The sequence below is a fragment of the Peromyscus maniculatus genome, chromosome 1 (genome assembly GCF_049852395.1).
Source record: "Peromyscus maniculatus bairdii isolate BWxNUB_F1_BW_parent chromosome 1, HU_Pman_BW_mat_3.1, whole genome shotgun sequence".
NCBI classification, from domain to species: domain Eukaryota; kingdom Metazoa; phylum Chordata; class Mammalia; order Rodentia; family Cricetidae; genus Peromyscus; species Peromyscus maniculatus.
Window position 1 is genome coordinate 123,253,732 of NC_134852.1, and position 13,603 is coordinate 123,267,334.

The window sequence follows — 13,603 nt, forward strand, 5'->3', positions numbered from 1 at the left end:
TATTTTAAAAGTGAAGCTGTTTTAAAGGACAGATATTTTAAAGCAGGCAACACCCTTGTGTGAGGGGGGAGAACTGTTAATAAATCAAGTTCTAATGACCCAGGCAGGACAGAGCAGGCAGGACTTGGAGTTGCTGAACTGTTCTCAAAAACAGGAACACAAAGGAAACGGATGAGAGCAAATTTCAAAGCACAGCAAAGTCCTCATTAATGCTGAGCATGGAAATCATACTTCAGCTTCAAGTGTGCTGAAGCAGAAATAATAATAATAATAATAATGATAACAACAATGACAACAACAACAGGAGGCACTCTGGGCCATCATCTGTAGAGAAAAATGTGAGTGATGCGCTATACAATGGCCTTCTGTGGTCATCTGGACTGCTTGATTTGGAAGGAGGTTTAATCTTCAGATTCCTTCTCAAGCTGAGCTCTTCTGTGCAGACTCACCTCATGCATTCAAGCCTGCACCAAGGACCAGCCTACAAACAGGAGCCTGCAGTCTGAAGCTTCCAGCTGCGGGGAAACGCTTCTGCATCACAGTTAGAAACAAGGTTAGAAACTAAGCAAGAAAAGGAACTACGTAATTTATAATTTGCCTTTATTTTTATTTTTAGGGGAAAATGCATTTTTCAAGTTTAGCCAGCCCGATAACTCCCTTTCCTCCTTGCATCATAAGAAGTGAAACAGAATGTTTGTTTACATTTTGAAGACCATGACTTCAGTTTCAAACCGGATTCATTTTTTTCATTCTATTTTATTTTTTAAAGATTGATGTTTAATCATGTTTATGTTTATGTATATGTGTATGGGGAAGGGGGAGGTATATGCCCATGAATGTAAGTACCTGTAGAGGCTCGAGGTGTCAGATCTCCTGGACCCAGAGTTACAGGTGGTTGTGAGCCACCTGTGGTGAGTGCTGGGAATCCAACTTGGGTCTTCTGGAAGAGCAATATGTGTTCTTAACAGCTGAGACATTTCTCTAGCCCCTATTCTGTTTTATTTTGGTGTGTGTGTGTGTGTGTGTTGCATGTGTGTACGTGATGTATGTGATGTAGTGTATATGCTCAAGTATGTAGGTGCAGAGGCCAGACTAAGGATGTTGGCTGTCCCCTCTCATCACCCTATGCCTTATTGCCTTGATACAGGGTCTCTCACTAAACTGGAAGCTTATCATTTTGTCTAGCTTGGTTAATCAGCAAGCTCTGGAGATCTGCCCATCTCTGCTATCAATGCTTGGCTTACAGTCAGGCACAGCCATAGCATGCTTTTTATGTGAGTATTGGGGATTTGAACTCAGGTCCTCACACTTGTGGAGCAAGCACTTTTACCCCACTGAGCCATCTTCCCAGGCCCTCTTTTTCTTTCTCCCTCCCCCCTCTTACTCTCACATATCCCAGGTTGGCCTCAAACTCACTATGTGCCTAGCCTTGAACTCCTGATCTCCTGCCTCTACTTCCAATGTCTGTGTCTGTTTATCTGGCTCTGTCACTCTATCTTTCTCTTTCTTTTTGTTGAATTTTGAGGAATGGTCTTGCTGTGTCTTATAGGCTGGCCTTAAACACATGATCCTCTTGCCTCAACCTCCCCATGCCCAACTTTAGATCCTATTTTCTCTCTCTCTCTCTCTCTCTCTCTCTCTCTCTCTCTCTCTCTCTCTCTCTTTCTTTCTTTCTTTCTTTCTTTCTTTCTTTCTTTCTTTCTTTTTGGTTTTCAAGACAAGGTTTCTCTGTATAACCCTAGCTGTTCTGGAGCTATAGATCAAGCTGGCCTTGAACTCACAGAGATCTGCTTGCCTCTGCATCCTGAGTGCTGCCCATCTTAAGTCCTGTTGTCTAATTGTGATTATCCATAACTTCAACATTGTAAACAACCATTTGTAAGATGATGCTTTGGAAGCTTGAAAACACATTCTAATAATCAAACAACATTCTTTTAAGTTGTTTTTTTTTTCTCGCAGGAGGAAAGTAAGTAGGAATAATATTAATAGGAATTGTTAGGAATTAAATTAGGGATAAAAGTATTTTTATGAGTAGGAATTAGTAGCACTTTTAAAACAAGTTTTTGTATTTGTATTTTGAAAATCATGTCTATGTGTGTGGTTATATGCACGTGTGTGCTGGTGCCATTGGTGGTCAGAAGAGGGCAGCAGATCCTAGGTGGCTGGGATTACAAGCAGTTGTGAGTTGCCTGGTATATGTGCTGAGAACTGAGCTCACGTCCTCTGCAAGGGCAGCAAGTGCTCTTAACAGCTGAGCCGTCTCTCCAGCCCCTCTGTGGCTCTTCTTAAACAACAGCACTCAACTCTCCTCAATTTAAAACTGAGCTAGCTACCTTCATACATAGATATAGACAGACAGACAGACAGACAGACAGACAGACCCAGTGCACTTAGTGCGCTAACTCGGTCCATGGCCATTCAACCCTAGATATGGAAAAGGAATTTCAATTGTGCAAATGAAAACATGGAGAAGGAAGAGAGAATCGATCCAGTGTAGCCCAAACCACAACTTCACACACACTCTTCTGTTGGTTTAGGAAGAATGTCAAGTGTTGCCTATTTTTCACCAGAAGGCAAACAAGCTGCAAGTCTCTGCAGCCAGACATAGAAAGCATTGTTTTGTGGAAATGAAAGGGAGATCTCAGACATGCTGGGGCAGGATTATTCTTCCACTGCTTTTTAATTACAATTACCATACTAAAAATAGTTGCATTATCCTTCATTCACATAGCATTGCTCAATAGCCCCATTTGTGGACTATGAAAATATTTGATGCCTTACAAATGAAGACAGCTGGATGCTTAAAACTCGGTCTGAAGTTTTCAACACAGCAAGAATCTTAATGTATTCTTCCCCCTGGTACAATCAAATTGTTGTCTGTCAACTATGTTTTTATTTCTGGGATTAAGCAGGGTAGGGGAAAGAAATTTTCTTTTAATACAGAACTTTTCAACTTCTTTTTGGTTCCATCTACTTACTTGAAAGTTAATGCTTAAATATTATATTTTAATATATAAAAAGAAGGCAAGGACAGTCTTCCAAAATATGGCAACCTGGCCCTCTGTGTCAGGGGAAAGGAACTGACAGATGAACAAGGTGGAGGGCATGAGAAGGGCTAGTCTAGCCTCATTTCTAGAACCTGCTGTCCTTGAGAAGCATGAAGGCATCAAGATGTTGGCTTCGAGGGATAATGTACTGTTCTTCGTTGGAGCCAGCCTGGGGCCCTAGTGAGGGGATAGAGTGTGGTATGCTAGTGTGGAGGGTGCTTAGCTCTGGATACTACTGGGTCTTAAAGCTAAGGAAAAGCTGAACCCGACAATGGTGCCAAGCACCAAAGACTCTAGGTCACCTTGAACTCAGCCTGGACTTAGAAAGTCATTAGACAGTTCTTGGTGTTTCTCAAGCAGTCCACCGAGGTGAGAGGGACTCGGAGGCTTAAAACAGAGCTCCTTGGAATTTTCCAGGGAACACAGCCACACCAGGGCAAGTCATCTCAGAGCCGTCCAGCCGGAGGGTGGATAACTGGTGACTTTAAAGAGAGAAAAACCAGAATAACACGAAGCAGTGCCAGAAAACACAAGGGGTGTTCTGGGATACTTGGCTCTCTTTGTTTCCTCTTCCAATTATTTTTATTATTATAAACAACTGTGCAGAAGGTTTATCCCATAACCTCTTCAATAAAATGCCATTATTGAGATAGCCATAGAGATTCTTACAGATTTCTCCTTATGTATACATCTTCCTTACAAGGTTGGAGTAAGTCTATGTTGGGAGACTTACTTTCTCATAACATTGATTATTATATTATTTTCTTTGATTATGTATATACATTTATATGTATTATTATTATTATATGAGATAAGGTCTTACAATGTAGCCCTGGATGTTCTGGAACTCACTATGTAGACCAGGCTGACCTCAGACTCACAGAGATCAGCCTGCCTCTGCTTCCCAAGTTCTGAGATTAAAGGCATGTACCACTGCTCCTGGCTGTATTTTAAGATTTTTTTAAAGTTTATTATTTTTCCTTTTAACTCTGTATACATATGTCTGTATGTACATGTGTGGGTGAGAACCCTTGGAGGCCAGAAGAAGGCGCTGGATCTCCTAAAACTGGGCCATCTCTCCAATCCCATATTTAAGATTTTAAAGGACAGTATAACACTTCATTCAGTTGATGCAAATTTAGATTCTCAAAAAAGAGGGGATAGCAGGGTAAGGTGAAATAACAGGGTAGCTATTTTAGAATTGGAAGCCCCAGAAGTTGCCTCTGCTAGGGTGGGGGGTACTGGAGGCGCATGTCTGAGTTCTGTCTGTATCCATAGAATGTAATGTGGCTTGCTTCCATATCTCTTCACTATTTTTCTTTTTATTTGTGCATTCAAATAGCACTGACTTCTGTGCATGTGCTATATTTTGGTTGCTATGGGAGGTACAGACTGACCCAGTCCTGTGTGGGCAGTACTGGCCTCACGGAGCATGGAAGACAAGAGCTGACAAATGCAGCTGGTGGGTTTGGAAAGAGGAAGTGCAGGGTGCTTAGGGGTGGATTTTTACAGGAGGAGGTCAGGGCCTCGCTGAGCAAGTGGCCTTTCAGCATGAAAGCAGGTGTGAGCCCACAAAGGCAGTAGGGAATTTTCAGGCAGAGGGGTTCAGTAAGCAACTGATGGTTTGTGCTGATGACTTTTAAACTTTGCAAACTAGTCTTCTTCCAAGGCTAAGAACAGGGTTATCTGATGACATCTCTCTGCATCTCTGGCAGTTGCACAAATACATGACTCAGCAATATTCAAATAAAGGAAAAGGCCCAGCCAGGGGTTAATAATAGTAATGATATAACCACATCAACATGATTCTGCTCACACTCAAGATCTGGAGGTCTGGATCCACACTCAGTTCTACTGTATGTCTTTCTGCTAGCAGAAGCACTCTTTGGTACACAGACTCAGGGTTGCAAAGTCCTTGAGGACCACTTACCAAACCTTGTCAATTATATTAAATGAAAAATTTTTATATTATTTTTATATGAAATGAAAATTCATATAACCTTTTGTTTCTAAAATATGACATATAATAAGGAGAGAGGGAGGGAGAGAGGGAGGGGAAGAGAGAGAGAGAACTTCCAAGAAAAAGTATGTAAGTTTCATTGTGTGTGTGTGTGCAAACTGGTTCCTTGACAGTGAGCCTGGTATGGATGTGGGGCGGGGCAGCTGGGGCCAGTTCTAGCTGCCTATACCACATTACAGAAAGCCCCGAGGTCCAAACATTCCAAACAATGTTCTTTTAGAAGCTGCTTATATGGAGGCTGGAGAGATGGTTCAGAGCTTAAGAACATTTGCTGCCCACCCCCCACCTCCCAGCGGACCTGAGTTTAGTTCCAAGCATCCACATCAAGAAGCTCACAATTGTCTGTTACTCCAGCTTCAGGGGATCCTATGCCTTCTTCTGGCCTCTGCAGGCATACAAAGACACACACATACACACAAATAAAAGTCAACTGTTTATATGGGCTGGTGAGGTGGCTCAGTGGGTAAAGATGCTTGCCAGAAAAGCCTGACAACCTGAGTTCCATCCCCAAACCCACAGAAAGGTGGAAAGAGAAGGATCAGCTGTGCAGTTTTCCTCTGACCTTCATATCTGTGCTGCAGCACATGTGCTAAATACATGCATGCACACACATACTGTGATTTATGTAATGGCTTATAAGAAATGCAAAATGGAAACAATGTAAATATTTTCATGGGTGTAATTTCCCCATATAATAAAGTTGGCTGCAGACACCATGTATCATGTTGTAGAAGGAGGCTTTAAGGCATGGAGAATGTTCACAATAAATTAGCTTTTAAAACCTGGTTTGATGCTCCACACCAGTAATCCCAGCACACCAGAAATTAAGCAGGAGGGTCCTCACAAGTTTGAAGCCAGCTTAGGCTACACACAAAGACTCCATCTGAATATATTAATTTGTAAAGATCAGGGTACCAAGCAAAATGTCAGTGCAATAAAATTAGCTCAAAATACATAATTACAAAAGAAACTTGGCAATGAATATTTTTCTAGAGATTATACCAATTTCATGAAATGAGATATTTTTCTTCTTCACATTTGTCTTTTCCAAACTTTTTGTCACAGACATGCATTGGATTTATATTGAGTGGATAAAAGCAATAGATACTGCTGTATTGTTTTGATTGTACATGGAAAGGAGAGGGTTAGGTGGAACTTGGGTTTGGTTTGGTTTTGTGGTACTTAGGGCTAGATTTAGGGTATGAGGCATGCTATGCAAGTGCTAGCCCCAGATACATCTCCAGTTTTTAAGGTACTAAATTGGTTGCTTTTATCTGAGTGTGTTAAGGAACCAGCTCCCTGAAGATGATGCATACAGGCTCTGTTGCTTTCATTTTATTTATCTGTTTCTTAGTGTCTATTTTATTTTTAAGTGTGTGTGTGTGTGTGTGTGTGTGTGTGTGTGTGTGTGTGTGTGTGTTGAGAGATGGGTATGTGTACATGAGTACAGGTGCCCGAAGAGACCAGAGGCATCAGATCCCATGAGCTTTTGAAACACCTGATGTGGACGCTGAGAACTCACCAGTCATCTCTCCAGCCCTGTTCGTTTGTTTTGAGAGAGATTCTCATATAGCCCAAAGTGGCCTCTAATTCAGTTAGTTGAGGAGGATGACCTTGAACTTCTGCTTCTACTGCCTGGAGCTGGGAATGATAGGGGTGTAATACCATACCAGCTGTTGATTTTATTTAAAAACACTAAAGGAAAGACAGGGCCAAGGAGAAAAAAAAAAAAAAACCTTTATAAAGAGTAAGTCTTTCCAAGAAGTAATTTTATGCAAGGACAGGTTCAAGTAAAGGCCTTCAAGACACCACTTGCACCAACTGCTAGCTTTTAAATGAAGTGTGCATTTCTGAGTAGATAGTATGTTTATGGTGCTTGTATTCGAGTGACCTTCTTGTTTATATTGGTGTGTGTGTGTGTGTGTGTGTGTGTGTGTTCATAAGGAACTGTTCATAGAGTTCAGAGGACAACTTTCAGGAGTCAGTTCTCTCTTCCTACCATGTAGATTCCAGGGATTGAACTCAGGCTTGGCAGTAAGAGCCCTTATCTGCTGAACCATATCACTGGCCCCCATTCTTATAAATTAAATCTTAAGTACCTATGGGCTACATTTTAGTAGGGAGATAGAGTTAGGAACAATTTTCATGGGTTTCCATATGGCTAGCCAGTTGTTTCAATAGCATATATTGAAAACTCATCTCATTTTATTTTTTTTTTATTCTTTGAAATAGGGTTTATCTATGTAGCCCTGACTGTTCTGAAACTCATTCTGTAGACCAGACTGGCCTCGAACTCAGATCTTCCCTGCCTCTGCCTCCTGAATGCTGAGATTAAAGGCATGCACCATCACCACCCGGCTAACCCATCTCTTTTTAAAAATAATTTAAATTTTACTATATATTCAATTTTTTATGTAGTATGGGTCTATTTCTGGATTCTTCTACTGGTCTGTTTTTATGCTAATAAAAGACTATTTTAATCACTTCTGTTGACTGTATTATTTGGTGTTCCTAGGGATTAAACCTAGAGCATCTTGCCTGCTAACTAAGCATTCTACTATAGGTCTATAGCTCTTTTTGCTTTTTATTTTGAGACAGAATCTAAGTTATTTAGCCTAGCCTTGAACTCACTCTGTTGCCCAGGCTGGCCTGGAGCTTCCTACAAGTGTGTATCAGACTCCTAAATAATGTGGATTACAGGCCTATGCCATCAGACAGACCTGGCTAATTACCACTGCTTTACATTTTGCTGTGAGAATATATCAGGTCAAATACACCCAACCTATTTTTTTTTTTCAAAAACATAGTTTTATATTTTTGAGTTACTACATTCCTTATGTGACTAAACACTTGGCTTTGCTGTGCTAACAATATTCTTCCTTTCTTTTCTGTTCTAGAAAGAGCAGTTTACTGATGTGCATTCTAGAAAAAGGGGGCAAAAAGTTTGCTTTTGTTCTGAAGACTGTTGTGTGGAGCATCTGTGAAGAAGTGAGGCAGCTGAGGGATCTTCAGCGTCTTTTAGCCACATGGAAAAGCCCCTTTCGCATTGCAACTCGAAGAGCCGGAGTGTCTTGGCCAGGTCTGCAAACAAGAGCTGGTCTTCAGCCTCATTACATGGTTTAGGACACATTCCAAATGAGGGATTGCTGCTCTCCAGTTCAGAGCTGCTGGGTCATTCCATTTAGAAAAGAACCAGGGAAGGCTTCTCGAGAAGCCTCTGATAGAGCTGCCAACACCTGTTAACCTGTGAATGCCTGATGTTTAAAAACTCATTTTTAAGGCTGGCCATGGTGGCACATACCTTTCATCTAAGCACTTAGGAGGCAGAGGCAGGCTTCTTTGAGTTCAAGGCTAGTCTCATCTACATAGTGAATTCCAGAAGAGCCAGGGCTATATGTGAGACCTGTCTCAAAACAAACAACTAAACCATAACCAAAACCAAACCAAAACAAACAAATAAAACCCAAAACTTACTTTTGTATATTTCAGATGTCAGCCTGTAATTCTCTCTCTCTCTCTCTCTCTCTCTCTCTCTCTCTCTCTCTCTCTCTCTGAAACACACACACACACACACACACACACACACACACACACACACACACACACACACCTTTCAACCTGGTCTGCAGAGAAGAGGTAACTATTCATTTTCTAATTTCCTCTTAAATAATGAATGTCCTCAAGCCATGGCTTCTGCCTGCTCCTGGCACTGTGCTTTCTTCTCATTCCTCCCTCTGATCTCCAGTTTAGGTAAAACTGGCTTCCCCAAGGTAAGCTCAGTGCCGTTTAAATCCAACCAAAGGCCCCCTTCTCCAGGATAATATTCTCCTTCACTTCACTTGTGTCTATTGAGACTTTCCTGCAGTTTTCTATTCCAGCCTCTTTGCTTTCTGGTTTCTCCTTTTGCTCACATCACTGTTTTCTCCTGCTCTGATTCTTCTTTCCCTTCCCTTGGCATTTGGAGAGCATGGCTCAGCCTGGGCTCCCTGTTGGAGGACTGCCCAGGCTCTCCTGTTCTCTGGCTCTTGTTGAGTACATCCATGATGGCTCTGCTCAGTGGGGTGGAGGGTGAGGCACCAAGAACAGAGCGGCAGCTCAGGTCGCTACCAGGACTTGCTGTGCCTCTCACTGCAGGACTCCACAAGCTCCCACACCCCTTCCCTGGAAGCTCCCATTCTGCACATCTCCTCTATGTGAGAAGACATCTCACTCCTGAAGCCTCATCCTGGGTGTTCTCCTTTGCTCTTCCAAGGTTGATAGGAGATTTGGTCTCATGACACCACCTATAAGTTGGTGGCTCCTTGATCTACACACTCTGGCTCTGAATGATCATTGCCAAAGTAACTGTAAAAATGCAATTTAGCAAAGTAGAACATGAACTTTGAGATAGATTGTCTAAGGAATCTTGGATTTCAGGATGTGTCTGCACCTGAAAGATGAGAATAGACATGTCTATTTGGTTGTGTATGGGGGGCACTGTGAGACTTGATGGAGACGATACATATGAGGCTTTTAGAATATCAACTCATTCTTCAACTGCAGTAAATATTGACACAGCCCAATCCTATTCAAACCCCCCCCCCCCCAAATTTAACATGCTCATCTCAAGAGTCGCCAGCTTTCATGCTTATGTGATTTCTGGGTACTGCCATTGTCTTCTCCAGTCAACCCAGCAAACCTGGAATTTGATTTTGAGTGCTTGACTTCAGAGCCTAATCTCCCACTAGACCAGCAGTTCCCAAAGTAGATTGCATCTCAGATCTGAAGGAAGTTGAATTAGATTCTGTCAGACAGAGCTTCAGGATTCTGTATTTTTACAAAACCCTTCCTTGGCAATTCGAATGGCTTTGGCCACTGCATTTGAAGGTACTGCAGATCAGACTATTCATCCTCACTGACTTCACCAATAAATCTGGAACAGCATCTGCTTCATACGTGTCAACAGTGATATCTAGTATAGTCAGCTCTTTACTGTGCACCAGGAACTATGCTCAGGATTTCCACCTATCACCTCACTTACCTCTCATCAAGCCCCTATAGTAGATAACAGAATATCCCCATTCCACATAGGAAGAAACTAAAGTACAGAGAGATTAATCAGTTTGATTTACAGGGTCTAGACAGCAAGTATGGAGGGTAGGTATTCTAGTTAGCATTTCTGTCGGTAAGATAAACACCATGACTGAAAACAGCTTGGGGAGAAAGGGCTTTTTTGTCTTACCCACTAAAGTCCATCATCCAGTAAAGCCAGGGCAGGACCTCAAGACAGGAACCTGAATGCAGGAACTGAGGCAGAGGCCATAGAGAAACACTGCTTACTAGCTTGCTCTTCCTTAGCTTTTTCGTACAGTCCAGGCCCACTTGCCTAAGGAAAAGTGCCTCCCACTGTGGGCTAGGCCCTTCTATATCAATTAGCAATCGAGAAAATGTTTCACAGGCCAATCTAATGGCAGCAATTTTCGACTGAAGGTCTCTCTGCCTTCCTAAGTTCATCAAATTGACAACCAAGATTAGCTATCATACTAGGTATGTGAACTTTTGGGATTGAGATGAGGATTATGTTAAACATATTTAAAGAACTTGGTACACACAGGTGTTCACTAAATAACATATTTTCTTTTCTTTATAACCATGTGATTTTATTCATGCTCAGGAAATGTAGAGCAATTACTTTGACTTTAGCTGTACTGAAAGAATTGACAAGTTCAGTGGAAGAAAATAAAAGGCACAGTGGGTGCCAATAGAAGATACTTGTGTTTGGGTTTCCAGCAGGGAGGAACTCTAAGAAAAATATAACTGAATTTGAGAGAACAGTCCTGCACAAGGAGAGACCATCTCTTGTCTACTAAGGGTAGGAAAAAGCAAGATAATAACTCTTAAAAGAATAATCAAGACACATGGAGGGCCAGGGTCTTAAAACAGGCCCTCCTACCTCCATGTGGCCAGCTGTTTCCTGTGTGGACCCTTTCTGTGATAAGACAATATATCAAGACAGATGCAGCTATGGTTACTATAAAATTCTCTTTGTTGATTTCAGTGAATTCCCACCCATGTGACTTTCCTTCTATCCCTTCTGGGCCCCAAAGAAAGTCTAATTTCTCTTCTATTTGACAGCTCTTCAAATATGTGAAGAAAGTTACCTTGTACTCCCTGGGGCAAAAACTTCTGTTTCCTTTAATCTTTTCTAAGTGACATAGTTTATAGTCTCATTACATCCTGGTCTCTTTCCTTGTGCACAGTGATAATTTCTGTTTGCCAAGTCTTAATCGCAGACAGTACTCCATGTGGGTACTGACCAAGACGGCCAGTCCAATAGTTCCCACCTTGCTTTCTATCAGACTGAGTGATGCATTCTGAGATGGCATTCTTTCTCTGGGCAGCCACAACTCTCTGTGGACTCAGACTGAGTTGTGACTTAGGGTTCCCATCTTGCTCTTTCATGAATACCTCTCCCTCACCCTGTTGAGAACAGTAGGCTTCCCAAGATGGGACCCCACACTTGCTCCCATTATGGAGACCATTGTTCCATATCAAATTTGGCTGATGTTATATAATGTGTCTTTCTCTATTGGCTTTGCATCACCTGGAAAATGGATGCAAATCTCCTAGTTTTTCATTCAGGACATGGGTGCAAATCCCGAGTCTGGGCCTAGTTGGGAGCCTTATATCTTTGGTAACTGGCCTGATGTGGAGCCTTTAGAATGTAAATGAAAGTAAAACACATTTAAAACATGACTGAGTCAGCCAGTTTGTCTAATCTGTAGAACGGGGAAGGAACTTCTCTCTTCACAAGAGGGTTGTGAGGATGCAGGGAGAAAAAGAGGGAAAGCTTTTAGCACAGTGCCTGGCAACAACACAGTAGAGAGATGCTGTGGGATGCAGCGGCCTGCATCTTCAGGTTACTGGTACTTATCTAGCTGTGAGTCCAATTAATTACAGCAGCATCCAGCCCACATTTCCATCTTGTATGTAATATCTTTTCCAATGCTGTGTTAGGCTTCTATTTACACAGAGTGGTCCCCTCCCCAAACGGGAAAGAGACAAAGTAAATCTGCTTTGAAACTCGGGGAAAGTGGGAGTTACTCATGAAGTTGTTTGGCCTTGAAACCCATCCACATTTGGACAAAGGTTGTGTGCCTTGCAAAGAACTAGAGATGGGTCACACGGCTTTACAAGCATTGAAATGCTGTCTTGAGTTCCAGGAACTTGCCTGGCTAGAATTCATTCTATAGTCACAGAGGCTGGTTCACTTCACATCACTCAGTCGACTGATTTAATACGGTTTGTTTGTGGATCCAGCCCACATTTGCAGAGCACTTTCTGGGTGTCAGCCCCATTCCCGCCACTCCACCCAGCTTCCCCCCCCCCCAGCAGTTGCTAAAGGGGAGCAGGCATGTGTCAAAAAGTAGACAGTAGCTTTGTTATCAGGGAGTTCAACATTTAGAAGGTTCGCCAGTTCTTTGGGTCTCCCTAGTAAGCGCTGGGGAGGTAGAAATAAGACTTCTCCACACTTCGAGCGTCCAAGTCGCACGTTATGTTTCATTATTTATTTTTTATTCTCAAAAATCTCTGCATCTCTTTCTTTCTGTCCTGCTCCCTTGATGCTTTTGCAAAACAGATGCCTTGGCTGCTGGAACCCTGTCTGTAACGTGTGACAGAATCTTGCTCAGGTCTCACCCTATGGCCCAGGCTCGCTTAGAACTCGCGACTACCCTCCCTGCCTCAGAGGCTTTCCGAAGACTGGGATTACGGATGTGCACCACCACCTCCTGGAGACTTCTCTTTCGAACGGGAATGACAGCTCCACCGGGCGCTTGGAGGTCAAGACAAATAAAAAGAACGCGAGATCGCGTGCAGTCGTCGGACGGAAAAGTCTTCTAGAAACGCTGGGTATTAGTGCTCTGGTTTCGACTAGGGCAAGCCAGGGGTTTCAGGAAGGTTCTGGCGCTGTGTTCCTAAAATGTGGTTTCCTAGATGGAGCTGGAGCGGGGTGGACGAGGAGATGCTGCGTTTACTCAGCGTTCTGCGAGCAAGGAAGGGGACGGAGAAGGAGGGAGAGCTGGAAGGCAGGTACAGCTCTGGACACGACCGAGTAGCAGGGGGACAACAGCGAGCGCTCGGAGTCCGAGCCGCTGCGGCCGCTGCGAGCCGGAGACCTGAGGGGAAAAACCGAGGGCTGGGGCAAGAAACCCAGAGAGCTCACCGATTGGTCCTCTTCTCGGGGCGTGCGTTTCTGTCCTCCAAATGATTGGTGAAGGGAAAGTAGCAGGTAAACCAGCCCTGCCGCCTTGTCATTGGTCAGTGGCTTCTCTATCGGCCAAACGATTGGCTAGCGCGACATGGAGCCGAACGCCGATTGGTCCGGATTGGCCGCCAAGACCGCTCCGTTCGCGCGCTCTGATTGGCTGGCGGGAAGAGGCAGGTATCCGGGCTCCGCGGCTCCTCCATTGGTGGGCGGGGAAGGGGGGTTGGGCACAGCGATTGGTGGGCGGGGGGCCGGGCCTGGGCCGGCGGGGAGCGGATTGGTCGGAAAGTA

General features: G+C 43.4%; 1 long non-coding RNA gene across 1 annotated transcript; it reads left to right on the forward strand.

Annotated features, from left to right (window-relative positions):
* The first annotated feature begins 263 nt into the window (after nucleotides 1-263).
* On the forward strand, nucleotides 264-8,550 carry LOC143272352 (uncharacterized). The gene is made up of 2 exons (XR_013049851.1): nucleotides 264-553; nucleotides 7,965-8,550. It is a non-coding gene; the product is annotated as an uncharacterized LOC143272352 (long non-coding RNA).
* Nucleotides 8,551-13,603: the final 5,053 nt, after the last annotated feature.